This window comes from Myripristis murdjan, chromosome 5 (assembly GCF_902150065.1).
Source record: "Myripristis murdjan chromosome 5, fMyrMur1.1, whole genome shotgun sequence".
Classification (NCBI taxonomy): Eukaryota; Metazoa; Chordata; class Actinopteri; order Holocentriformes; family Holocentridae; genus Myripristis; species Myripristis murdjan.
Genome location: NC_043984.1, coordinates 8,672,234 through 8,675,243, shown reverse-complemented (window position 1 = coordinate 8,675,243; position 3,010 = coordinate 8,672,234).

Here is a 3,010-nt window from a genome sequence, read left to right as displayed (position 1 = left end):
GAACATGACAGGCTGTGTGTTATAGTAAATAATATCTTGGCTGTGATTTCTGTGATTTCTTTTAATGCTCCACCAAAAAGTAAAAGTAAAACTTAAGCTTGTGTGGCAACATAAACCGTCTGAGGGGCAGGACGGTTTCCGGCCGACATGCAGCGTCACACCTGTTACAGCTCTACACCTGTTACAGTGTTTCCTTCAAGCCAACAGTTAACAGAGCTGAGGGCCCACACCTCCTCTGCTGGAGCTGCTTATTTGGTCTCCAGTGTGTTCACCTCCTCTTCTGTGATGCTGCGTGACGAGGAGATTAATCTCTAATCTTATGAACAGTAACGGCTGCCCTGTTTTCATTGTGTCTTGAGACTTATGATCCAAGCCAACAGTTAAATTTGGAAACATACCCCTTGTTAGCAACACGGAGAATAGTGTTTCAGTTCGCTGTTAGCTCGCTCAACAGAAGCACAATCACTTGCAGATGATCGATAATGAGCTAATCTGACAGCTGCTGTAGAGTAGTCATACTAAAGTCGTGAGCCTGCTGTGATATTACGATAAATAAACATATGTTTATGTATATGTATAAACACACACACACACACACACACACACACACATACATATGTCTGTGTGTGTATACATGTTTTTTTTTTTTCCTTTAAATGGGGAGTGTTTCACATATCTTCAAACTTGAATGTTCTCACATTTAATAACCTGTCAAAATTTTATTTATGTATTTCAATTTGGGAAAAAAATATCAAGCTGGTAGACATTAATAACAAATGAAGAGAGGGAGATAAAGAGAAGCAGACAGAGAGAGATTTTGAAGAAAGATCTCTAATATTGAACTGTGGTAGAGTGTTGGGTTGTATCGTGACCTGGACATGGTGGTGAAATCTCCTCCTTAGCTGTTCTTTGCTCCACTGGACTTCTAATCCACAATACTGTATTTCTTAATCTCCATTCACTTTTCACTAGAAAGAGTATTGTCTGTATATAGAAGAAGTCCTACAACCCATTTTTGAGGAAATTAAATTGTGATATTCTTGCTATTTTCCTGTTTGCATCGGATCCAGCAGGTAGCGTCTGCAGGAAACCTCCACATAATAAGTTTGAACCAGGAATAAATGACCTGATAGTACATGGACAAATAACTGTAATTACAAGGGTAAAAAATGGGTACCAGATCTTGATGTTTTTTATACTGGCACAATCCACTTTGTTCATTTGTGTTTATGTGTTATGTCGGGAGCTGTTTTTGCTGCACTATGGAAGTGAATGGAGAGACAGAAATACAGTATTGTGGATTAGACACAGTGTTCAAAATTACCCATGCTGCACTGAGTATATCCATTACATACTGGAGAGTGTATAGTTAACTGGCCATGCTAAGAAAAGCATTAGTATGTTGAAACATGAAATATACAGCTAATGTAAAAAATACAGGTGCATTTATACCTGCTGAGAAATAATCAGTGAATATGCAACACTGACAGTATGATATAAAACAAGGTACTGTAACGAGGCAGATGTGTTACAGTTAGTAAAATATTTATACAATGAAAATAAAGCCCACTGTGACACATATGCTTCGTTTACTATGAAATAAAAACCTGATGTGACACATGTCACATGTTAACTATGAAATAAAAGCCCAGTGTGACACTTGTCATGTGTCTTACATTAGCAGCCACTATCAAACACATTTAACCGAAAACACACTCAATTACTTCCAACTTCTGTATTGTTCTGTCATAAAATAATTCGGCTTCATTAGACACTAACCTCATAACAGAAATACACTGGGCTCCAAAATCTCACTCTGAGTTGTTTTTCATATTGGAATAATCTGCATTGTCCAATTTTGGTTATCTACTAACACTGTAATTTTGGGAACATTTTCTGCCACGCTACAGAAGTGACTGGAGAGACAGAAATACAGTTTTGTAGATTAGCAGCTCAAGGGGAGCACGGAGCAGCTAATGAGAATATTTCACCCGTGGACTCATATCAACACCAACACTCTACCAAAGTTCAAGTTGTATAATATTTTACAGGTATCATGTAAATATATGGGTATGACTCAAATGGTCAGTGGAGTGATTATATGGTTACGGGCAGGTGGATTTACAGTGTCAGTCCTATATATTTAAACAGTAACTGGTTGATAGGGAGGTGTACTCTAACTGCTCAACGTGCACATGCCCTGTGCCCAGTACACAGTAATGTCCTTATCTCAGACTTCTGACTGGCAGACATAAAGACTGAAGATCAGTTTATCAGCGCTCAGTGATACTGCTCGACTGCTGTTTTTCTTCCCTCCAGGGAGGACAAATCAAGTGTAGCCATCGAGCCTTGCCACAGAAAACAAAGCACTCAAATACAGAACAAACAAGGATAATAAAAACAGGAGACTGAGCAACGAGAGGTAGAGCTAGGATGAGGGGGGGTGGGCTACGGCTCTGAAAATGTGGGACCAATGTGGAACCACTTAGGGCCTGAGAGCGCACCCCATAAAGGGTTAAAGATGGCGAGGGGATAAGTGGAGCTCGTTTCTCGCAAATTTGACAGTGGTAGTTAAACGGTGAGTTTCCCCTCTAAGCTGCCAGTGTGAGGAAGCAGATGAGGCTCTCTGCTCTGCTCCTCCACCCTCCTCGGCTCGCATATATTCTCTCTGACCCTCCTTTGCTCTCCTCTTGTTTATGGTCTCCCACCACCTCATCGCAGCCCCGTATCGTCTGCGTGAGCCAGGAGAAAGCAGGAGAGGTTTTCTCCTCCGCTCTCCGTACTCCTCTCATCTTAAATCTCACTGGCTTCATCCCTGCTTAGGCCTGTGAGACTTTCTTTTCCCACTTCATCTCCCCTTTCCCCCCTCTATCCCCTCATCTCTTAACTCCTCTTCTCCTCGTTTCTTTCTGGCCCCCGCCTTGGATCTTAAGCTTTCAACCTGTCGGCCCTGGAGTCCTTGCAGATGTCCGCAGCGCTGCGCTGAAGCGGCCGCTAGCCAGCAGCCTAG